This window comes from Ambystoma mexicanum, chromosome 7q (assembly GCF_040938575.1).
Source record: "Ambystoma mexicanum isolate Mex_15411 chromosome 7q, UKY_AmexF1_1, whole genome shotgun sequence".
Classification (NCBI taxonomy): domain Eukaryota; kingdom Metazoa; phylum Chordata; class Amphibia; order Caudata; family Ambystomatidae; genus Ambystoma; species Ambystoma mexicanum.
Window position 1 is genome coordinate 719,930,221 of NC_090941.1, and position 25,812 is coordinate 719,956,032.

The following is a 25,812-nucleotide window of genomic DNA, read 5'->3' on the forward strand; positions in this document are numbered from 1 at the left end:
ACACGGCAGCGACGGGTACGGACGACGAGGTATACGAGGAGGATCTACCGTCGTCACCTACCACCAGGGCTTCTCCGCCCGACGAGATTGGTTCGTTCCACTCCATGATCGCCAGGGCATCCGAGCCTTTCTAACTCTGCCCTGAGGAGAAGAAAAAGGAAGGATTCCTTTATCAACAGCGCGAGGCCAAGAGGAAGACGGTCCTCGCGGTGACTCTACTGGACGACATTTGGGATGAGCCCTTCCACGACGCCAGCTAGAAGAGACCGGTACGAGAAGAAGTACCGGGTCCCGGACGCGGCCCCCCTGTGCCTCCGGGCGCAGCCTACCCCGGACTCCGTCGTCTGCGCGGCGGCCAGGAAGAAAGCGGGGGGGGGGTGCGGCCTCCACATCGACTTCCCCACCGGACGGCGAGGGAAAGAAATTGGACACTATGGGACACGGGGTCATCTCGTCTGCAGCGACGACGATTAAAGCGGCCAACGCCTTGGCTATCGTGGCCCGCTACGACAGGGAGCTATTGTACAAACTGGCTCCCCTGCTGGACTTCCTACCGGACGACAAGAGGGCGGATGCCCTGGAGATCCTACAGGAAGGTGAGGTGGCGTCGGACCACGCCATCACTATTGCGACGGACATCGCCGACACTGGGTTTCGCCAGTTGGGAGATGGCGTGTGCCTTAGGCGGCGTGGATGGCTCAAGGCTACGGACTTCCGTCAAGACGTACAGACCAGAGTCCTGGACATGCCGTTCGATGGGAACAACCTGTTTGGGAAAACAGTGGACGATTCCCTTCAGGCCATTAAAGCGGACACTGAGACGGCCCGGGCCCTTGGGGTTCTGCAGCAACGACGGACGCCCTTTCGGAGCAGCGGAGGCAAGGGCGCCTCCAAAGGTTCCGGCGGCGGTTTCTCCACCTACCGTAAAGCGGCCCACTCCTCGTCGTCTCAGGAGGCCTACAGAGGACGAGGCAAGTCTGGCGGACCCCGCCGTCGTCGCCAAGGAGGTCAAGGCGGCAAAGCCTCGTCGAAACAGGATTGAACCGACCGTGGGGTCGGGCCCCCACCGATGCACCCCGGTGGGAGGCCGGCTGGCGAGCTTCATCAGCGTGTGGGAGTCCATCTCCACCGACCGTTGGGTGCTGGACGCCTTAGCCCGGGGCCACGCGCTCGAGTTTCAAAGAAGGTGTCCGCGCGTCCCCCCGTGGCCAGGAAAGAGCTTCACGTCCCTCAGCTTCTCCTGGAGGTAAGGGCGATGCTCAGGAAGGGCGCCATCGAACTCGTCCCAAAGAGGCTTCGGGGCTCCGGAGTTTACTCGAGATACTTCCTCGTGAAGAAGAAGACGGGAGGATGGCGCCCCATCCTAGACCTGCGACGTCTGAACAAATTCATCAAGGCGCAGAAGTTCCGGATGGTCACCCTCCAGCACGTCCTGGGTCAGCTGGAGGAAGGAGACTTCCTGTCGTCGTTGGATTTGGAGGATGCCTACTTCCATATTCCCATCCTAAAGGGGCACCGTAAATTCCTCAGGTTTGTGGTCCAAGGGCGTCACTACCAGTTCAAAGCCCTCCCCTTCGGACTACGGTCGGCACCCAGGGTATTCACCAAATGCCTTGCACCGGTGGCGGCGCAGCTGCGCCGCGAGGGGATCCACGTCTACCCCTACGTGGACGACTGGCTCATCCGAGCCAAGACGAGGGAGCTCGCCGTGGAGCACACAGCAAGGACCGTCCAACTTCTCACGGACCTGGGATTCTCCGTGAACTACGCCAAGTCCCACCTGGTACCCGTGCAAAACGCACTGTTTCTGGGAGCGAAGCTCGACAGTGTCCCTTCTGGCCTCCCCGTCGGAGGAAAGGACCAGGTCCATCCTGGGCAAGGTACAGCGGATGTTGGCTTCCGACGCGGCCAAGGTGAGGTCCATCAAGTCCCTCCTCGGAATGATGTCTTCTTGCATCTACCTCATTCCCATGTGCAGGCTCCGGATGCGCCCGTTGCAGGAGTTCCTGGACGCGCGCTGGATCCGAACGACGGGCGGCTTCGAGGAGAGGATCACACTCGACGAGAGTTTCCGCCGCGCGGTCCGGTGGTGGGGCACCCGCGCGCATCTGACGGTGGGCATGGACTTCCAGACCCCAGACCACCAGGAGACAGTGACCACGGATGCCTCCCTGGAAGGGTGGGGAGCGCACACTGAAAATCTGCACGCGAGAGGCCTTTGGCTCCCGACGGAGAAGTCCCTCCATATCAACGTCCTGGAGCTCCGTGCAGTGTTCTGGGCCCTCAGGTCCTTCCTTCCGTCCCTCAAGGGCAAGGTGGTGAGGATCTTCACCGACAACAACACCACCACCATGTTTTACATCAGGAAACAGGGCGGAACCAGGTCCCCAGCACTGTCCAAGGAGGCGCAGGACCTGTGGCATTGGGCCGTCGCCCAAAGGATGTTTCTGGTGCCGTTTCATCTGGCAGGGATAAAAAACACCATCGCCGACTCACTCAGCAGGGAGCTGCGCTCGTGCCACGAGTGGGAACTACGGCAGGATCTAGTGGATCGCCTCTTCCGACGGTGGGGCACACCCCAGATCGACCTGTTCGCGACGGCGACGAACTCCAAGTGCCGGAGGTTCGCCAGCAGGTTTCCCCAGGCGAGGAGCATGGGCGATGCTTTCTCGTTCCCCTGGGAGGGCCTGTTCCTCTACGCGTTCCCTCCTTTGCCACTGCTAATCCGGCTCGTCAACCAGCTCAAGAGGTCACGGTGCAGGATGATCCTCGTCGCACCTGTGTGGCCGAGGCAGATATGGTTCCCGGACCTTCTGGACTTGTCAACGTCCCCGCCAATCAAGCTGCCGGTAGACGCGGATCTACTCTCCAGGGAAGGAGGCGCCATCCTCCACCACGACCCGAAATCGCTGAACTTGCAGGCCTGGCTCCTGTAGCGCTAGAGTTTGGAGGATACGACATACCGGCCGACTGCAGAGAGGTTCTTGCAAAGGTCAGGGCGTCCTCGACTCTTAAATGCTACGGACACAAATGGAAGAGGTTCTCTGTCTGGTGCCACGCACAGAAGATGAACCCTCTACGGATTACGGCTCCCCAGGTACTGCCGTACCTGCTGACGCTGGCCAAAGCTGGACTGGCACACGCGTCCGTCAAGATTCATCTTGCTGCGATCTCCCGATACACCAGAACCACGGGGCGGACGTCCTTGTGGTCTCATCGTCTGGTGAAAGAGTTTATGAAGGGACTGTTCAGATCGTTCCCGCCGGTGAAGGCTCCGGCCCCGGCGTGGGAGCTCAACGTGGTGCTGACCAAGCTCATGGGACCTCCGTTCGAGCCTCTGCACTCGGCCCCGTTGAAGTTTCTGTCGTGGAAAAGAGCGTTTCTTGTGGCCATCACCTCCGCACGACGGGTGGGAGAGATCCAGGCCCTTTCCTGCAAGGCCCCGTACTTGACTTTTCACGACACGAGGGTAGTGCTCAGGACGCACCCCTCCTTCATGCCCAAGGTACCGTCGGACTTCCATCTCAACGAACCCTTGGTGTTGCCTGTGTTCTTCCCGTCGCCTTCGTCGCCGGCTGAGAGGACTTTGCACTCGCTGGATGTGGCTAGAGCGCTGAAGTTCTACGTGGACCGCACAAAGTGTTTTCGGAAGACGTCACAACTCTTTGTGAACTTTGGACCTGTCAATCAGGGGAAGGCTCTCTCGAAGGCTTCCATTTCCAGATGGCTCTCCGGCTGTATCATGTACTGTCATCGGTTGGCAAACCGACCGCTGCCTGGCCATCCGAGAGCCCATTCCACCAGAGCGATCGCAGCTACCACAGCGTTCCTTTCTGGTGTGCCCCTGCTGGACATATGTAGGGCTGCTACGTGGAGGTCGACGCACACCTTCACGAAATTCTACTGCGTCGATTGGGATTCCAGGGAGGAGTCCAGGGTCGGCCAAGCAGTGCTGCGCAACCTGTTCGCCTGAGGTGAGTCTGGTGAGGAGGTAAGATGCTTAATGTTGAGTTTGATGTAATGCTTAATGTTGAGCCTTTGCCACCTCCCGTGGTTGTGCATGTGTGTACTGCTATGTATTCTTTATTCATGAGCATGTGAATCCATGCCAGACCCCATGCTGGAGAAGGAACAAGTTACTTACCTGTAACTGTTGTTCTCCAGCATGGGTCTGGCATGGATTCACATGCGAACCCTCCCGCCTACCCCTCTGCGGCTCTTCACTTGGTCATACTGCCACTTCACGTGCTTCCAAATCTGAAGATGGCTGCCAGAGGCGGTGCTTAGGTAGAGGGCAGTCATTGGCTGTGGTCAGTATGACGCAGAGACCAGTGATTGGTTACTACTACGAAAGACAGATCAGAAACGAAACTGATACTGGTTTTTTCTTTACCGAGGATTCCCAGCCTGACGACGGGGAATATTCATGAGCATGTGAATCCATGCCAGACCCATGCTGGAGAACAACAGTTACAGGTAAGTAACTTGTTCCTACTCTTCCCAAGGCTACAGACGTGCAGCCCAAGCTACTCGTAAAGGCAGAGATTACCAAACCTACAGACGACAAGGCGCATACTCCTCGTCGACGAAGGATAAACAGGCCAAAAGCCAGCAATGACAACTTACAGGACGTCCTGGGGGCCAGAGTGTCTTGTCACGTCGACGAGTGGGCGCGCATAACAGACCAATGGGTTTTGGACACGATACATCGTGGCCATTCTCTACAGTTCAAGGGCAAGCCACCATGCATTCCACCGGTGTTCTCGACGCAGCCCCACCTTCAAATACTAATGCAAGAGGTGGGGCTAATGCTGCAGAAAGGGGCTATAGAACTGGTCCCGGTGGCAGAAAGAGGACAGGGAGTGTACTCCCATTACTTTGTCGTCAAGAAACCCAATGGAAAATGGCGTCCCATTCTAGATCTACGAGCTCTCAACAAACTGCTCAAGAATCTAAAATTCAAGATGCTTACACTCCAAGAGGTGACCCGTTTGATACAACCGGGAGATTATTTGTCGTCGCTAGACCTTCAGGACGCATACTTCCATATCCTGATGCGTCGACGACACAAAAGATTTCTACGGTTCGTCGTCAGACGAACCCACTATCAGTTCAAGGTCCTCCCGTTCGGACTGAAAGTCTCCCAGGACGTTCACGAAATGTCTGGCTCCAGTAGCAGCCTGGTTAAGGAAAGAAGGTCAGCATGTGTACCCTTATCTGGACGATTGGCTAGTGAGGGGATTGTCTCCGGAAAGTGCACAGGAAAGTCTGAATGCCACCATGTGCCTCCTACAACGTTTGGGCTTCGCAATAAACTTCGAAAAGTCCTCCTTATCGCCATTAAGGACCTTGGTCTTTCTTGGGGCGGAGTTCCAGACGCAGTCAGGACTGGTAAAGCCATCCGTCGAAAGGGTTCTGAAACTACAGCAAAAAGCATCGGATTGGAAAGTCGACACCAGAGTGTCAGTGCGAAGGTACATGTCCCTACTGGGGACCATGTCGTCCTGCATACCCTTAATCAACAATTGTCGTATCTTCATGAGGCCGATTCAGGAATTCTTGGCGGATCGATGGGCACAGAGTCAAGGACGTTGGTCAGACAAATTGACCATCAACAGCACACTCGTACAGGCGCTTCAATGGTGGAGAGTTTCCATACATCTGACAAAGGGAATGCCCTTGCTGGAACCATTGTTCCAGATGACAGCGGTGACGGATGCTTCTCTAACTGGATGGGGAGCTCATCTGGATTCCCTACAGGTGCAGGGTCGTTGGTCATCGGAGGAGTCCAACCTTCATATCAATGTGCTGGAGTTAAGGGCGGTGCGTTGGGCCCTGAAATCCTTTCTTCCATGGATAAAGGGGTCAGTGGTACGGATTATGACAGACAACACAACGTTTTATCTAAGGAAACCGGGAGGAACTCACTCCAGAACTCTGTCGACCGAGGCCCAGGAGATCTGGCATTGGGCCCTTCAGCAGAAGATATATCTATTGGTATTCCACTTGCCAGGAGTAAAAAACGTGCAAGCAGACTCTCTCAGCAGGGAGATGAATCGACTATACGAATGGGAACTGAACGACCAACAACTACACCGTGTCTTCGAGAAATGGGGTCGTCCGACCCTCGATCTCTTTGCGACGAGAGGCCACAGGAAATGCCCACAATACGCAAGCAGGTGGCCACAGCAAGGCTCACTAGGGGAAGCGTTCTCTTTCCTGTGGACGGACACGTTTCTGTATGCCTTTCCCCTGTTTCCGCTCATACGTTGGACGCTGCAATGGATCCACAGATATCCATGTCGGGTGATCCTGGTGGCCCCGTACTGGGACAGACAAGTGTGGTTCTCCAATCTACTCCATCTTTCAGCAGCAGAACCAATGAGGTTCCAGAAAATCCCAAACCTTCTGTCTCAAGAGAAAGGTGTTGTTTGGCATCACGACCCGGACAGCCTCAGTCTGACAGCCTGGCTCCTGATTTCTCAGAGTTTGGTACGTTAGAGATTCCAGCGGACTGTCGCATTTTGCATGCTGCGAGGGCGCCGTCCACAAACGCTTCATATTCATACAAATGGAAGAGATTCTGCATATGGTGCGCAGGTCAACCAGGTTTGGTCCCGCTTAATATCACACCGGAATAGCTTCTACCATACTTGCTACTCCTAGCTCAAAAAGGCTTGTCTGTTTCATCCATAAAAGTGCATCTGGCTGCCATTTCGAGATTTACTCGGAAGAGAAATTCAACTCCGTTATTTAGTGACCGGCTGATTAAAAATTTCCTTAAAGGATTGTTCCGAACCTTTCCTCCCACGAAAAAGTTTCCTACAATCTGGAGTCTTAACCTGGTTCTGGCAGCGCTGATGAAGGCCCCTTTTGAGCTGATGTCATAGTTGACATTTTTGTTGTGGAAATTGGCTTTTCTGGTGGCTATTACTTCGGCTTGACGACTGTCAAATACAAGCTTTAGTGATCGATCCACCGTACTTAAAGTTTTTCAATAATAAAGTTGTGTTGGCTACTAATCCTCTTTTCATTCCTAAAGTGCCTACCATGTTCCATAAGCACTCTTCGGTAGTGCTGCCAACGTTTTTTCCAACACCACCTTCGGTTGCGGAGAAGACTCTCCATACATTGGACGTGAAAAGAGCTTTAAAATTTTACCTCCATCTCACTCAAAGCTTCAGAGACACGAGACAACTATTTGTGGCTTATGGCCCTTCGGCTAAAGGTAAACCGATCTCAAAACAAGGACTAGCCTGATGGGTGTCGTCTGCTATTTCTTTTTGTCACTCAAAAGCCGGAAAACCACTGGAAAAGCATCCAAGGACCCATTCGACGAGATCCACTGCTTCGTCGACGGCATTCTGGTCTGGAATTCCGCTGGGAGATGTGTGTGGTACCGACCAGGAAGCCGCCCGACATGTTTACCTGGCATTACTGGCTTGAACAGCAACATGCTGAGGATGCATAGATGGGTCGTGCAGTCCTCCGGCACCTGTTTCAATAAGGTAAGCCCCAATTAAGGGGTTGCATCCTTTGGCTAATGTACTTTAAAGTGTTGTGTTTTCACTGTTAACATACTATGTGATGTTTCGCCATGGTAAATATGCATTATGGTTATTGTGATATTGGTTTGCATACACACCTCCAACGTTGGGGGATACTGCTATACAATTATTCTAAGCATGTGAATCCATGAACGATCCAATGCTGGAGAAGGGAATAGTTTCTTACCTCTAACTCCATTTCTCCAGCATTGGTATCTTTCATGGATTCACATGCGCCCGCCGGCCTCCCCTAAGCATGCAAACCAGAGATCCCCCCCCCATACTACTTTGGGGGCCGAAATCTGAGGGAGCCGCGGGGGCGGGGCTATTTATACCTCTACGTCCTAGTGGCGCTGGCGTACGCGGCCCATAACGACGTAGATATGACACAAGTGTCTGAAGTTTTCCTATGGAAAATGTCTATATAACTTACCGAGGATTCCCAGCCTGATGACGGGGAATCTTCTAAGGATGTGAATCCATGAAAGATATTAATGCTGGAGAAATGGAGTTACAGGTAAGAAACTATTCACTTCACCCACGCATGGGAGGGTATCACCTCAGACAGATGGGTGCTGTCCACAGTAGCAGGCGGATACTGTATAGCGTTCCTCCAACTACCCAAGAACCACCCCCCATGGCAGAAGATCGTCCCCACTTCTACTAAAGGACACTATCCAAATCGTCCGGCCAACCAGGTAAACTAGGGTATTTATTCATCCTACTTCCTTGTGTCAAAGAAAGATCTGACCATGCTCCCAGTATCAGATTTGCACCCTGCAAACAAATATGTAAAGCCACAAAGGTTCTGCATCACTACTCTACAAGAGGTAATCTCTCTACTAAAAAAGGGATTACATGGCAACACTGGATATGAAAGATGCCTATTTTCATATTTCAATGTTCCCAGCGCACAGAAGATTCTCGCCTTTCAAGATAGCGAACCAGCACTACCAATTCAAAGTGCTACCCTTCGGGATAGCATCTGGTCCAAGGGTATTCACAAAGGTACTGGCGATGGTGACAGCACACCTGCGCAGGGAGGCATTCCCAGTGTACCCTTACCTGGACGACTGGCTCATTACAGGTGAGTCCCCCCTTATTTGCACGCAAAACATTCAAGCGACTATCAACCTTTTCTTTCACTTGGGCTTCTCAATCAACGAGAAAAAGTCAAGCCTAGTGCCAACCACAACCAAAGAGTTCCTAGGAGCTGTCTTAAACACACAAAAGGGGTTGGTCTTTCCGTCAGAGGAAAGAGTCCAAAATATGTTGTTGCAAATACCGCATTATCAAGCCACATGCCAGATAAGGGTGCGCAAAGCGATGCACTTGCTAAGCATGATGGCATCTTGCATTTACATCGTTCCACACGCGCTCCTGCAACCTATGCGAAACAATGGTCTCAGCAAGCGGTCAGTGGGATGATCTAGTGGTCGTCTCACCAACACTGGTACAAAATCTTTGCTGGTGGATGAGAGAAAATCTACTGAATGGGAAACCCTTCTACGATCCAGAGATGCAGGAAATTATCACGACGGATGCCTCTCTTGCTGTTTGGGGAGGGGGTGGACACACTACCTTCACCACACAGCTCAGGGTCTGGTCTCGCGCGGCAGCTCAGAACCAAATCAATCTGCTAGAACTTCTGGCAGTATTCAAAGCCCTTCAGGCGTACGAATCCCACTTAATGAAACAATCTGTGCAGGTCCTCACAGACAGCACTACAGCAATGTTTTACATAAACAGGGGGGCACACGTTCTCCAAATCTGCCCAGGCTTGCACAGCAAATTTGGAAATGGGCACTCAAACGGAAAATATTCCTATCGTCACAGCACGTTCCAGGGGAACTTAACTCTCTCGCAGACTCATTGAGCAGAGGTCCCCTACCAGAAGGACACGAGTGGCAACTTCACGCAGAGGTCGTAGAACACCTCTTCTCTCTATGGGGTTTCCCCACAATACACTTGTTTGCTGCAAACGAAAACAAACAAAGCCCAGATTTCGCGTCAGATCCCCCCCAGCCAGGCCCCAAGGGGAACACCCTATGGATGAACTGGTCAGGGATTTGCTTACGCATTTCCCCCCCAACACCTCTCATGAGGAAAGTGATGAACAAGATCCACAAGGAGCAGATGACGCTCATCCTTGTTGCTCCTATGTGGGCAAGACAACCCTGGTATCCACATCTGCGTAAACTGGCGATGTGCGATTCCCATCAAACTCCTGTGCCCGTACAATCTGCTCACCCAGCACGGGGTACTAACAGTGCACCCTCTACCTCACTCAATGAACTTGGCAGCATGGCTCCTGAAGTCCTAGAGTTTCGACATCCTCACCTGCCTCAAAGATGTATAGATATTTTGAAGGAATCAAGAAAGCTAACACTAGGCACTGTTATTTTGACAAGTGGAGATTTGTAATTTGGTGCCAGTCGAAAACATATTAAGCCCATAGAATGTACTCCTTCCCACATTCTTACTTGTATGCTCCACTTGTTAGATACAGGGCTAGTATACAACTCCTTAAAGGTCCAGCTGGCGGCTTTGTCAGCATATAGCACTTCCCATAATAAAGTCTCATGGTGGAAGGTATCCGTCATCCAAGCATTCATGGAGGGAGTAAAGAGACTCCACCCTCCAATTTTGAACCCATCGCCAGGATGGGATCTCAATGTTGTACTCGCTAAGCTCATGGGACCCCCTTTCGAGCCTATGCATAAGTCTAGTCTCAAACACCTGACTTAAAAAACTGCCTTTTTAGTGGCTATCAGTATTTACTTACTCGCGCTAGGTTCTCCCCTAAGTTCATCTCCAAATTTCATGTAAACCAGTCTATTGAGCTACTGGCTTTCTTCCAGGAACCCACCAGCTCAGCTGAGGTTGACATTTGTGATGCCATCTTTCATGTCCTGGGTGTTAGTGGTAGCAGTGCACAGTGGTGCGGGCAGGTATGGGTGCTTAGCCTACCATAACTGGTGAATTTCAGGGGTTTTCGGTTTTTCTTTGAACCATAATGGCACATTTGTAAAGTTTTTAGTGAATTGCATAGGTTTTTAGTAGTGCAACTTAACCATAACGTCCCTTTAAAGTTTTTTTTAAGTGAATTTTACAGGTTTTTAGTAGGTCAATTTAAGTATAACGTCTTGTTAATAAAAAAATGTTGTACTGAATGTCAGTTTTTGTTGGGCAACGTAACCATAACATCCCTTTTGGCAAGGATCTTTTGCTAAACAGTATACACCTTGCGAAGAATGCCACATGACAATATGCGGGCGTACAGCACAGTGACCTGTCCCAGAATCAGTGCACATTTAACAGTAAGATCTATGCCTCGTGGACAGTGTGGAAATAGATTTTATATTGATGTAGGAACGTCCACCTTCAACATTTCCCTTACACAACGTCAACACTTATTGGTAAGCAGCGATTACCAATACACTACACATTATATATTGTTATCAAAAGTTGTACTTATCTGAAAATGACATCAGCTAAAGGCATCCGTCCTCCCTAAGAAATAGTAGCATTGCTGTGATGAAGCTTGAGAAACAGTGCCGCTACCTTGCAAATAACAAACGCACAAAATTTGTCGCCGTACATCTACCGACCCATATTACCGTTTGTTGCCTCTTTGCTCATTGGCGTTTGCAAATTGCCTTATAACCTGCCGTACAAAAAAATAAAGCCACCTGTAAATGAAGTTAATGTTATTAACGACTTTTCAAAGTGTAAAAATCATTAAAGAAAACAAAATTGCATACACTCCAATTACTGCATATTTCTCAGTAAATTACATAGACGCAATAACCTTTCCCCGTAATAGTTTAAATTTGCAAAGCAGTAACGTGTGCTACTAAAAAGGAGGATTACTTGTTCTAATCCGGGGCGGCTTTGGCGGGTCGGATTACAAAAGAAAATCCTTTTTCAAGATGGCCACCATAGAAAGGCAGTTATTTCATACATAGTCCCTCTTCCCTTTCCTTGGTAAGCTGCAAAAAGCACAAGTACGTGACGTGACGCAGAACCTGTAAATAAACATACAGCGACGTATAACCTAATAACTTACATTTCGAAATAATAGACTGGACTGTAAAAGAAAACAGGAACCTTTTAGAGTTTAAGTAGGTTTATTTAACAACATACTGTCAGAGACCATCGAGTGTAATCCCATTTTCAATGCAATGACAACAATGGTTCTAAGGGCGACATTGCAAATGTTGAAGAGGAACACGTTTTTTTTCCCGTACATAAATGATGTGTTCTTGGTTAAAACATCCGCTTTATTTACACAGTGATTTCCAAGAAGGCGCCATGACCTTGAGCCTACAGCACCATAAACGATGTGATGTTGCTCCGAATAGAGAGTTCAACGTACGGACAAAGCGGGCTTACAGTGTCATTCCACATAATTGTTACGGACAGGCAACCGCTCACGAGCAGTTGTATTTGCCACCCGAAAAAGCCCTCACTCGGCATCTGGAAACCATGGCACGGACAATACGGCAAGATGTACCTGGGCGGGAAACGTAACAGAAAATACATGTCAATAACCAACCTCTACCAAAAAATTTCAAAAAGAAACAAAAAATGTCCAAAGTAATACACAAATGTAAGTAGTCAAACATAACATTTTACTGAAATGTAACTAATGACCATGAGTAACTATAGTAATAGGCTACAAAAGCCGAGATTCTGCATGCACCATAAGAGAAAAAAAATATGCCAACTACACAGGAAGACGATAATGCAGTTATGAAAGCATAATGAATGGGCAATTAAAAAAATATTACGTCTCGTGATTTCAAACAAAATCAAAATAACGTGCAAACCTGTACACAAAGTTATGTGGGAAACATAACTTTTCAAACAAATATGCTAAAAAAGGATGAGTGTAGTCATACCATACAAATGCAGAACCTGTGCACTCTGCAATATTACAGGAAAAATGTAACGGCGCAGAAAGATAATACGTCATTTAATTTGGCACAATTAGATTTTCGGTAATGTAAAAATAAAGCGCGGTTCGCTGTAGAGTAGGCAAAAGTAAACTTACATGGGGGGGCGCTGTTGCGCCGAAACAAGATGGCCGCCTGAGTGTGAAGCTCCGGACGACGAGGGCACATCTTTGCTAATTTGACCACTAAAATACAGCTTTACCAACCATCATTACTACAGCCGCGGTATGAGCTGACAGTCTACCGATATCCTGAATTTGAGACCCGTAGACCATCCGTGGACCCTGCTGTTGCTGTTGGGGGCGCGGCGCCGCGGACGCCTGGCTCTCCCCGAGGCAAAGCTCCAGGGGTTGCGGATCTGCGCCACTACTCGACGTCCCGGCGTGTGCGGCCTCTGTGTGGGAGAGGCGCTGAAGCCTCGGAGGCGCGCAGGGCGCCCCTGCAGCCAGTCTACCGGACCAGCGGGGGGACTCGGGGGACTCGGATTGCCCTGTGCTGATACTTGCTAACGGCTGGAGCAGGGACTGCTAGCTCCCTCCGCCTTGGATTGCGCAGCACTACGCAGCGGGCTTGTTCATCTACCCACGGCTACCCATGTCCCCCTCTCTGGAGCGTTCCTGAACACTACCTTAATAAGGTAAGGGGGCCTGGTTACTGACGGTGAGCTCCTACCGTTCTCTAGATACCACAGAGGACTGCGTGGGACTACAGGGCCCATCATTAGCGTCGCATTGGGAGACCTCTGTTCGGGGCTTCCCGCGAGTTTCGGACTCTGTGGTGCAACCCTGTTTTGGTACACTTGGGCCCCGGCAGGTGCTGCCTCCCCACTTCACCAAGCTGGGAGCTCTCCCTCCCCTCCCCTACAATTTATCGCCAGCCTCGGCCCGCATTTACACTAGTACCTTCATCGACGGATCCGCCCTGTGGACCTGGATCAGCACCGCAATACATATTCGCGGGCTTTGGGGTCAGGGAGAGCCCGGGCCGGAGTGTTTTAAGGCCTTGTGGTGCAGGGGTTGCGGCGTCATCGGTAACCGTGCCCCAACCTTGTGCTCCTCAGCTGTGGACTCAACCTACTGCAGCAGGTATTTACCTTGCTAAAATCTTTTTCTTTTGGAGGGCAATTTACATCACAAGCGGGACGCTTGGCTCTTACCCACCGTCCCGAACTACCGGGTGCTACGCTACTTGCCCACGCATTTTCGTCTTGGACCCCTGTCCTTCTCCGGTTTTAATCATGACCAAGGGAGCCGGTGCGGGGGAAAAAGCAAAGTTCGTTAAACATGTTTGCTAAAACGCCATCCAAGCCGCCCTCCGATGATACTGAGGATCCCCTTTCCATCTCGGCCCCATCGACTTCAGATGACTCACAAAAGTTGTTGGAGTACATCCGTGATGGCTTCACCACTCTGCATACCAAACTAGACGATATGAATGGGTCTTTTTCCTCCATAAAAGCCCACATTGAAAGGACAGATGGGCGAGTAACAGAGGTCGAGACTCGACTGGGGGCTGCCGAGGATGTGCTGGGCTCTCTGGGGGCCGAGGTCACCACGCTACCCAACCGTGTGGCAGTAGTAGAGAAGAAAAATGATGACCTCGAGTCTCGCTCGAGACGTAATAATTTGCGTATAGTTGGCATACCGGAGGACAATCTTGCAGAACCGATGGAAGATTACTTGGAACTGATTCTCATGACACTCCTAGACTCTCCTAAATTATCCCCACAATTCACTATTGAAAGAGCACATCGAGCATTGACAGCGAAACCCAAACCAGGCGCCCCTCCTCGGCCACTTATAGCTAGGATTCTAAACTTTCGTGACCGTGATGCCCTGCTGCGGGCAGCCAGGATCAAGGGCGACCTTACCCTTGGAGCGGCCAGAATCCACCTCTACCCGGACTACTCGGTGGCGGTGCAACGTGAACGTCAGACATTTGTGGCTGTGAAGAGAAGACTCCGAGACCTAGGAGTCAAGTACTCCATGCTGTTCCCTGCAAAATTGCGCATCGAACACTCTAACAAAACCTTTTTCTTTACTATCCCAGAAGAGGCGTCTAAATTCCTGGATGAACACTTTCCAGGCTAACCCCTTAACATCTTCAGTCCAGCCTTGGAAGTTTCTTGCTGAGTTGGTCGGGTTGGCAATAGCTCGTATTTCACTTTATTCATGATAGCCCGTTGCTATGTTATTATTGTTGTATTCATCCTCTCAACCATGGCCCCTTGGGGCGGTATCTGCTCACTATGTTTATTGCTTATTGGAACCCTAGCGGTGCATTATACACTAAATGTACCGAATGTCATGTTCAGCATTTGTGGGAATGCACTAATATGTTATGATCGAGTCTCCTTTTTGTTGGTAATACCATGTTCGCTTCTCATACGGTCCTCACTTTGCCTGTTAGAGACTCCAGCTGCATGTATTCTTTGCTTACCCTCTATAGTCTGTTGCGCCACTGCTCGGTCAGCTAACGGCCCCCCAGGCGCTGATGCCGAGAAGTTGTTACTGTTGTGGGGGGGGGTTTGGGGCTCATCCCTCAGGTTTGGGGAGGGATGTGGGTGGGTACTGGGTGGATGGGAAGTTATGTTTAAAAAAGTCTCGACGCCTACCAGAGGAATCGCGCAGGGTTCACCATTGCAACACAGAGGTATAAATCGAATAGTATGTGGGTTCCTGCTGCAGTTTGCGGAACCTACCCTCATATGCAGAGCACAACCTAAACATACCCTCCATATTAATGGTGGATAGCAACATAACTTTTATGAGCTGGAATGTTAGGGGACTGGGCAATTACAAGAAGATGAGGCAAATACAACTCTACGCAGAGCATCATGGTACACAAATCCTTTGCTTACAAGAAACACATGCTTGTGCTAAACAATGTGAGAGGTTCGCCAGGCGATGGGGACCCCAGAGATATTACACAACTTATTCCACCCAGAGCAGAGGCGTCCTCGTCTTAATCCACAGAAACCTGAAATTTAGCTGTTCCCAATCACATATTGACCCCCTCGGCAGATATGTACTCATTATTGGTACATTACAGAATCAAAATATATTAAGGATTCAGAATCCTTAATATATACGGTCCTAACATCGACGACCCTGAATTCTTTCTTAACCTAGCATCGCTTCTTGAGAGTTACCCGCAGATCCCAATTATATGGGGCGGGGACTTCAATACGATTTTGGATGTCACTTTAGATAGATCGGGTTCCAGACCTCGCCAGCTATCGAAGGCAGCTCACACAATCCTGACAACCCTCCCCCGGCTGGTGGTAGCAGATGCTTGGCGACTGATGCACCCTGACTCTCGCACGTATACCTACTACTCCTCGGTCCACGATTCTCATTCTAGGATAGATAGATGGCTATTGTCAGATATACTGATTAGATGCCTTACCCATCTGGCAATCCTACCTAGAACATTGTCGGATCACTCCCCGGTGGTCATTTCCCTGAAGTGGGGACATGACCTCGAAAGGTCACGGCAGTGGAGAATGAGACCCTATGCCCTCCTTGACCATACCTTCGCCTCCGAACTGGAGTCATCTATTGAGGAGTTCTTCGAGGTCAACATAGATTCAGTCCCCCTCCAAGCTACCCTTTGGGAATCATTCAAGGCCTATATCAGGGGTATCGCCCTATCCAAGGGGAGTGGCATCCTGAAGGGTATCCGTGAGGACATCGCTGACAGCGAGTCGACCCTCGCAAGATTGGAAACCCAATACACACACGACCACTCCCCTGACACACTGGCATCACTGGGTCGTGAACTAGACAGATTCCGCAATCTTGCTGATCGCGAAGTTAAATTCCTTGACAATCCTCAGGCAGTTAGGCACTACGGGGAGGGCGAGCGGCCGGGCCGGGTGCTGGCCAGGTTAATTCGGCACGAGTTTGGAGTGCCCAACATCCCAGCAATAGAGAGATCCGACGGTACACTAGCCACTTCGCCCCAAGACATCAACACAGAGTTTCTTACATTCTATGCGTCCCTCTACTCGAAGGTGGATGGACCCCATGTCTCAGAAATCGACGGCTACCTCGAGGAGCTCCCTCTTACAGCCCTATCCCTCGACGCCACCGTTTCCCTAGACAGACCCTTCACGCCGGAGGAGCTGACTAGGGCCATTGAGTCACTTGCTGCAGGGAAGGCCCCCGGCCCGGATGGTCTCCCTATGAACTTCTATAAGCGTTATAAATCAATCCTGGTGCCGCACCTGCTGGCTCTGTGGGAGGAGGCTTGCGAAATGGGCACGCTTCCCCCTTCACTCCGCGAGGCCATGATTACTGTCCTTCTTAAACCGGGTAAGCCACCTACTCGGTGTGGCTCATACCGCCCCCTTTCGCTAATAAACTGCGATGTAAAAATATTTGCTAAACTACTGGCTAACCGCCTGGCCGTGTTCATGCCTGATATCGTACACCCTGATCAGGCGGGATTTGTCCCAGGTAGGTCCACATCACTAAACCTTAGACGGCTTTTCAACGTGATCAGCAGAATTAATCCCCGAACACAAGCAGTGGCAGTCACACTGGATATGCAGAAGGCATTTGATTCGGTGTCCTGGGAGTATCTGTGGCGAGTCATGGAAAAATGCAAATTTGGCCCCAATTTTCGGTCCTGGGTCAGACTACTATACACCAACCCAGTGGCAAGAGTACGCACTGAGGATAGGTATTCCGCCCTCTTCCAGGTAGCCAGAGGGACGCGACAGGGGTGCCCTTTCTCCCCATTGATCTTTGCAATAGCAATTGAACCCTTTGCCGACATGATGCGCCATTCGCACTCTCATAGAGGCCTGCGCTCAGCAGGACAAGCAGACATTGTTTCCCTATACGCGGACGATGCCCTGCTCTACATCCGCTCTCCCGAAACGAACCTCGCTCCAATTCTTAATGATGTCACCCGCTTTGGACATATTTCTGGTCTTAAAGTTAACTGCTCTAAATCGTCCATATTCCCACTCACGGATAGCACACAACCACCTTCCGACCTGTTGGGCCTTACTTGGTCCCAATCCACTTTCACCTACTTGGGAGTCCTGGTCTCACGCCACGCTGAGAAACTATGCGCGGATAACTATCAGAATTACCTAGCCGCTCTGACCATCAAAACCGCGAGTTGGGCCCGTCTCCCTATTTCCCTTGCTGGCAGAATAGGAATTCTAAAAATGATTGTTTTGCCCCAACTCCTATACCGCTTCACAAACATTCCACTGTGGCCAGGCGAGGGATTCTTTAAGACGCTTCGCGACATTGTCAACTCCTTTCTCTGGCACTCTGGAGCGGTCCGACTCAAACTAAACACGCTCACCGCTCCCAAGGAACTGGGCGGGTTCGGTGCCCCTGACTTTCTTAGATACTGGATAGTAGCTCAGTCCCAATTTGCTTCCTGTTGGTTCAGCACATCGAATCCCCCTCCTCATGTCCGTCTTGAGAAACTTAAGGTTAAGGAGCGTGCGATTGGTTCCCTCATTCTTAAGCCAGCCCCGCCAGATCCCGATTCTATAGACCCTGTGCTGAGCACATCACTTGCTCTTACTAAAATGTGGAACATGGTTGCTACCCCTGACCCGTTTCATGGTGACCTCCCTCTCTGGAATTTCCTCCCTGATGTCCCCTGTATCCCTCAATCCATAGTCGCTCGTTGGACGATGGCAGGTTTCTTGTCTCTTTGTGAGGTCTTTGTGGGAGGCAATTTCCTGGAGTGGTCGGATCTCCCTCTGGCGCTCAAGCGTAGACCATCGGCATGGCTACAATACTCCTCGCTTAGGAAGGTCCTAAAAACTAAATTTCCCGAATTTCCTTCGGTTCCACCAGATGAACCTTTGATAACCGAACTCTGTGCATCCGATTCCTTCAGAGGGAAAGTATCCAGACTCTATAATTTAATACAGACCAGGGCCGCCCCCTCATTTGTTAAACTTAAAATGAAATGGGAGGAAGATCTTGGAGTTGAGATTGACGATGTGCGTTGGGCCCGTATGTGTGCACGTACCCAAGAGGTATCATATAACTCCAGATTTAAACTACTGCAATTCAAGTTGTTGCACAGGTATCACCACACACCGACTAGACTGCATCGTATGTTTCATGAGACCTCTCCTAATTGTCCCAGATGCGGCACTGACCAGGCTGATTACATACACATGATTTGGAACTGCCCACACCTGACACAATATTGGCAGGACGTATGCTCCGCTATATCAGACATATTAGACTGCACCATAGACCCCTCTCCAATGCGCTGCCTTTTTCATGACCTCCCCGGTTTGAAACGTGATTCAAAGAAGTTGGCAGGGCTTTGTCTGATGTTGGCGGTTCGCTGTATAGTATTATGCTGGCTTCGCCCCAATGCACCCACACATGCGCAGTGGCTCCGGGCAGTCACCTGGGCACATGATACTGAGGAAGCCTGGGGGGCGACACAACACTCGCATTCAAGACCAAGGGACATTTGGTGCAGATTTCGTGATTATATGTCTGCCTTGGCCTCAGATTCGGAGACCTCTTCTCCGCCACACTCCTCTCAGTAACGATCTGAGGTATATACTGTCCTCATTCTGGCTGCAAGTCTTCCCTGATTAATATGCACCTGTGCTTTGTTTAGATCTGATGCTTTGTATAGTGATGCGTCTGTGTTGTGGGTTGTAAACTCATTTCACGATTTGCTTGTATTAACTGTGTATCTCTGTGTGTTGTCGAGCTGAATAAAAACAAGTTTAAAAAAAAAAAAAAGTAAACTTACATAATATTTACTGCCTCCATTCTTATTCTGCAAGTCAGACACCAATGTGTTTGCATAGAAGATTCTTTGAGGACTGATATTGCATGTCCCTGATTATAAACCTTTTAAAACATAACCTTATCAATTGCTATTTTTTTCGACCCTTTCCATGAATTTCTTCAAAGGTTTCCCTTTTCGCTCAAGGTCAAAAAAGAATTGTCCTTTATACATTCACTCGTATTGAGCGTCGAACCAAAAAAGCAACTCATGTGACCTTCACTCAGAAGCCAAATACATTCTTACTTTGCATCAACATATTGACATCCAATTATGAGAACCGCTACTCCCATACACCTCCAAAATCGGTGTTTCCAGCAAAGAGGGCAGATGGTGGCCTTAGTTTTCAAAACTAAGGACGCCAGTCTGACGGCAAGATTATTCCAAAAACATTTGAACCCACACGCACTAATTGGTAGTGGTACAGTGAGCACGAACTTCCATTTAAACATATGACTTTGGTGTCAAGAAAACTCCACTTTTTCAGTTTGTGCTCCCACATTCCATCCTACCCACCTCAAAGGTCACCTTCTGAAATAGTATTACATAAGTGTGACACGTGCAACGCTGTCTTTTTTTGTATGCGTTTCTGGCGATGTCCGCGTACACCAAAACATGAATAAAAGATAGCAGGGGCACCGAAGAAAGCGAACGTACTTTACGCTGTTCCACAACCAATCAGGGAAAGTGCCACATGTTCGCGGGCACAAACATTTTCCCCCATTCAGTCTAAGGGGAAAAGAGACATTTTGAGAACCCCCCCCCCACCCTTATAACTCCCCGCGCCCCTGCAACAAACATCACCAAACTTGCCAAAGAAATTCAGAGTGTCTGATTATATATTTTTTGCAAGCTTTGGTGAGGAATTGTCCAAGGGGAGCACAGGTAAAAGGCACCCAAAAAGTGCTCTTCCTATGGAAACAGCAACTTCACCTTAACACAGCCACTAACGGGCCTGTCTAATATGCTGCAGTGGTTGAGGGTGGACCTAGAGATTTTGCCATATGTCCATATATATTTGAATGTATGGGTGTACATTGGTTTATAACTCCACTGCTTATAAGGTCGTTCCTGACTGTACACCCTCCCCAGAACCATCAGACTGCTAAGATATAGGCCAGGGCCTAGAGTTTTAGGAGTATGGCGTATGGCCTACGGCCTGCAGCCTTGCACCCAAAACTCTACATCCTGCCCACAACCACCTGAGTGATGTGCAGAACTACGGTTGTATCGATAGGAGTGGTATGCTTCTCTTGTTCTGGCCAGAGGCTAGACTCCAGCTGTATGTCCATAGATATTACAATGTGTGGGTGTGCAGTGTCGGCCATGCGCCCAAGACGGTACACACTCCCCACAACCACCTAATCGATAATCAATACTACAGGTGTATCCATTGCTTTGAAATGCTACGGCCTACGGCATGCATCCAAGACTCTAGGCCCTGGCCACAACCACCGCAGCATGTCTCACCCATGGCGGCGTACTAATCAATAGCACATCCATAGTAAAAAAATTATGTAATAACGACATGTACTCAATTTCAATAGTCGATAACACCACTCGTGTCCTTAGAACAGTTTCAAGGTGCCTGTACACAGCACAGACTGAAATACTACCCTTATTAGATCCCTCATTTTGTGCACGTACAAACATCCTGAACAAGGTGGGCATAGAGAATACATCAATAGCACCTGCCGCCCAAACAAGAACATTTAACCCATCTCTTACTCTGTGAACCTCCCCACGCACTGTAGGAGAGCAAAAGAGTTTCCGAAACATTTCACCTCTGGTGGCGACCGCGCTGTCTTCGGATCCAAGATGTCGGGCGCACCCACACATTCTGACGCACATCACGGCTCACTGCAGCCAATCGGTGAATACGTCGCGTGTCCACGGTCATGACGCCAACCGCCCCCCCCCCTCCCCCGGCCATTCGGTATCTTGTCCGTGGAGTGAACAGGGAAGTGTGACTGCGGAGCGGACATAGATATCACTAATTTTTTTAGACCTATTTTTTGGCCGTGTTAAAGGAAACTACTGGACGGATTGTCACCAAATTTACAAAAGCACGCTTTCGGGACCAAACCCCTGCCGCAAAATTTGGTAAAAATCCGTCCAACGGTTTAACCTGCGCAAAGTTTTTCCCCCATTCAGTCTATGGGGAAAAAGACGTTTTGGGGACCCCCCCATAACTTTTGCCCCCCTGCACCAAACATCACCAAACTTTGCGAAAAAATTCAGAGTGGCCCATATACTTTTTTTTTGCTAAGTTTGGTGAGGATTCGTCCAGGGGGAGCGGAGTTATAAGCCGCCCAAAAAGTGCTCTTCCTATGGAAACAGCAACGTAACCATAACTACACAGCCACTAGTGTGGCTGTGTAATGTGTATATGTAAAACCAACAAAAACCTAAATCTGCAAACATTACAGAAAATTATGGTAACATTAATATATTACATTTATACAAATATATTCAAATCAAATATGGTAACCTTAACTCACCCTGTTTTTGTATTGTAACATGTTTTACAGTGAAAATGATGTAATTTGATATATGAATATTAGTTAGCTAAACATGTGAAAACATTTTTATGGATTTGTTGAAATGTTACCTTTGGGTGTGGTTTTGTTACATTTGTGTATTTTATAAATTTTTTGTGTAAATTGGATTTGTTTGTAAAGTTTAACATGTAATTTAAATGTTCAGTTTGTAAATGGTATGACTTGTATGCATATATTGATGTTGCCATAAATATTAGTAAATAGCGTTTATTCAATTGTAATTTCTTATTTTATTTGATTGACTTCTATCCAGCAACGACAACCGCCTGGAACTTAAACAGTACACAAGGAAAGAACTCTCCTTTCTCTTGACTAGCTGCAAAAATTTGGAACTCCCTCCTGAGAGAAATATGAACAATTACTCTTGACTGTGATCCAGAAGCATCCTGCAAGGCAACCACTTGAAAAACAGTCTTAGGTGCTGGTTGATGGTCAGTGAGTAGTCTTGCATTGATTTAAATCAGTTTTGTACCTGTTTAGGTGTTTTTGTAGAGGGGTTTGTGTACTTTTTGCAAATGTTTTCTGCCTAGTTCATGGTTTTCTGTGGGGCTTATCTCGTGTTTTGTGTGGACTTGCACCCCGATTTCAGAGCTGGTCTGCATCCAGGGTGTGCAGTCTGTGGTGTAGTCCTTTGTTTCTGGCTTTCTTACTGTCCCCACCATCCCCATTGCAATTGGCTGAAACAGTCAGGTTTGTCTCTGCCCGTTTGAATCCCATTGGTCCGTGCCACACCTGTGGCTGGAACAGCTGTTTTTCTAAGACAGCCTTGTAAGATCCCCAACGCAAAGGCAAGCTCCTACCGATGCAGCCCCAGATCCTATCCGCCGGTGTCGGCTGGGGAAGCAGGAAGCCTGCAGCAGTCAACCTGCTTCGACTGACGGTGTGGTGTGGACAGTGGGGCAGCAATCCCTGCCAAACTGACCCACCTCTTTTAGTACTCTTATCTTTACCTCCCCACTCATAAGCCTACAATCGAATGCATACACCCACAAACATGTCAACCACACCACTCATACAGACCATATGTGTTAGCTCGCCATACCTAGGTGATTTGTACTGTATCAATTTCTCACACCATAGTTAAGTCTGTTGCTTAGTCTACTTTCACTTGGCTCTTCACCTCAGAACCAGACGGAAACAACTAAAAAAATAGACACCACTGAAAACAAAACGAGCCACAACCAGCATGCATGGAATGCAGAAGCTGGGGAGGGAGCCCAGGATGTACCCACTCCCAAGCCAAACCCCTACGTTAGGCATCCCTTAAGGAAAGGCACTATAGGTGCAGACGAGGGAGCATTAACCAACAACTGGCACCCCAAGAGGACAGGGATCTCCTGTAATTCGGAGGGAGGGGAACCTACCCTAGGAGCTCAGGGAGGCGATGGCAGGCACTTCCCTTGACGACCTAAGAGCAAATACTACTTCCATACCCATTGTGACCCAACGGTGGCAGGGCTTTCACCACCTCCTGCCCTCAGACCACTAGACAGACACGCCAACATTATGCGCAGAACTTGGCCAGTGGCCTGGCGAGGTAAAAAAAAGCCCCACTAACCCAACCGCTAAACCTAAACTATCCTCTCTACATACACCTCTCAAACGCTAGACAAGCAAATCCTTGCACAGCAATCTGCATGCACTTCATTACAACAAAATAAACCATGCATAGTCATGCACAACAGCACATGGGAGTCTACAGATCCATATACCGTACCCATGCTCAGCAAATCGTGTTAACCGAACTGAAGCTGTCAACAGGACATCAAAATCCACCCTACACTCTTAACTTTCATAAGTGCCACGGTACCACTACGGTGGTGATAGTGCATGGTATAAATAACATTTAACATTAACATCTAGTCATATTGTATTGCTTAGCCATTTCTTAAATCTATGTGAACTGTGTTGCCCAGACTGCTCTTACACCCAGGTGAACGTTGCTGCTTAGCCTGTTCTCACATCTAGGTGTACTGTATTGCTTTGCCTGTTCTCACATCTAGGCGAAATGTATTGCATTGCCTTTTCTCACATCTAGGTGAACTGTTGCTTATCCATTTCTCACATCTAGGTGAAGGGCCTTGTTTTCACTATTCTCAAATCTAGGTGAACTGTGTTGCTTGGACTGCTCTCGTTACTGGGTGAACTGTGGTGCTTGGCCATTCCCCACACCTAGGTGAACTGTCCCACTCAACCTACGCTCACAGCTAGGCCTGCTGTTTGCTCAATAGTTTCTCACCCCCACCCGAAAAACCAAGAAGACAGATCCCACATATAGCCTAGCGGATAACTAGTCCAATGAAAGAATCCGGCTTCCCGTCCCCATCGAGTCTAGCCCACCCTCAAACCCCGAGCGAACCACCTGGCCCAGCTCACCTAGACCCCAACAAACACTGACTACCGCCAGCCAATGACCGGACTAATACACGCCTGATACCCCACAACCCGACCACTAAAAGAAAACATGCAATGAAACAACCACTCAAACCCTATTCCAAGCCATAGAGGAGAATAATCACTGAACAGACTAACACAAAACAACAACCCTGGAGGGTACTCGCGCCTGCAACCCCTGCAAACACCAACCATAGAAGCGATTTGCAACCGTGTGGCTAACGACCACTAAATCACAGCAAGCCACTCGCAAACCGTGAGACAATCTGATAGATACCTGAAAAACGGACCATGCCACGCCAAAGAACCAGCAGGTTCAAGAGAAAGCAAGATGAAGAGACAACCGCAACAGAACCACAACAGACCTCCACGCTGCCGAACTACAGAACACCAACATGGCGCACACCAAATAACTGCACTAGAATAAGAGCCGCCCCCCCAAAAAACTAAAATCCATCTATATTACACCCTACCTTGCAACAGATAGTCCATGAGAACAAATTACCATAAACGCAAGTGGGATATTGGAACCTCAAAGGAAAAATGACCAAACAACTTGAAGATTGGCCATGTACAATGTGAGGGTGTGGTTCCCCAAACACCAAGGGAACCTCTGCCAACATCTTCCTGAATCTGAGGAAGAACCAGAGCCGACCCTAAACCCAATAAGACACCTAACCAATCGGTTCAACAACGAAACGAGAACAATTGAGCGCTCAACAACCCACACACAACTGGGAGAACCACCAACACAACCACCCAAATACACAAGCAATAACAAAACAAACACTGCAACCTAAAATGCCAGATCGCTGTCCAAACACGCAACAGAGACCTCTGACCTACGCTACTCTGCAACGGGGAAATTGACATCCTATTCATCAGAGAAACCTGGCGAGCCGAAAACTACAATGTGATCCTTCACAGCTGCCTACCCAGCAGCTTCAAAAACAATCGAACAGGAAAGGGAAAAGAGGACTTGCGGTAACCTACAAAGAATACCTAATAATAAACACAGATCCTTTAAAAATCCCTAACTGCGAGTGCCTCGTCCTTCAATTTACCACAGACCCATAATCAAACCTCACATTCGTTCTAATCTATAGGCCACCAGCCTACGACCATCGCAGACAACTTCATGTAAGCAGTCACAAATCTAGCCATAAAGCATGAACATCTGATCTTTCTCGGAGACTTCAACATCTGGTTTGAAGATGCGAACCCCAACTTGCAGAAAACGTTAATCAAGCAACTCTAGACCATGAACTTCCAACAGACGGTGAAAGGAGCGACGCACACAGCTGGGCACACCCTGGACCCAATCTTTGCCAATAAAAACCTGGTCGTCGTCACCCATCCAAATACTATGGAGCAACCACCTCATTATCCCTGTCGTGATGCGAATATCAAAGCCACCTAAAAACCTGAAAAATACCCGCCCATTTGGAAAAGAAACGGGAGAACCAATAAGAACAGCAAATTAGAGGAGTGACTAGAAATCTCAAAGCCAGAGACCACATCATTGGATGCAACAGACACAGGCGAAAACATTAAACC

At 49.2% G+C, this 25,812-nt stretch overlaps 1 protein-coding gene across 3 annotated transcripts in view; it reads left to right on the top strand.

Moving 5' to 3' along the window:
• Positions 1-25,812, top strand: part of PSPC1 (paraspeckle component 1) — a 998,435-nt gene that overhangs the window by 826,780 nt on the left and 145,843 nt on the right. For all 3 annotated transcript variants that reach the window (XR_011284271.1, XR_011284272.1, XR_011284273.1), the window contains exon 9: positions 22,115-22,292. The gene's annotated coding sequence lies outside the window, so the exon portion shown is untranslated. The remainder of the gene's footprint in view (positions 1-22,114; positions 22,293-25,812) is intronic.